Here is a 356-nt window from a genome sequence, read left to right on the forward strand (position 1 = left end):
CGGGTATATATAGTGCGCGGCCGGGGCGGCGGCCTCCCCCTTGTCCCCCGGCCGCCGTCGGAGCTGTGTGCGCAGTGCGTGTGCTCCGGACACCCGGACACGCCGGCCCGGCCCCGCCGCACCATTTATTACTAAAAATATCAAAAAAGCCAAAAAAAATCCAAAAATCCTAAAAAACCTTTAAAAAAAATAACCCTTCCCTCTTCCACCTCCCGTCAACCTTCTGCAACCGGCCGGTTTGATATAAAATAACCCGGTGAAGCGAAGCCCCCGGACCCGGCGCAGCCGAGAGAAGACACAAGAGCGAACCCGACCCCCGCCGAGGCCAGCAGCAGCAGCCGCCGCCGCCGCCACCC

Source organism: Haliaeetus leucocephalus, unplaced genomic scaffold (assembly GCF_000737465.1).
Source record: "Haliaeetus leucocephalus isolate CR32 unplaced genomic scaffold, Haliaeetus_leucocephalus-4.0 Scaffold555, whole genome shotgun sequence".
Taxonomy (NCBI): domain Eukaryota; kingdom Metazoa; phylum Chordata; class Aves; order Accipitriformes; family Accipitridae; genus Haliaeetus; species Haliaeetus leucocephalus.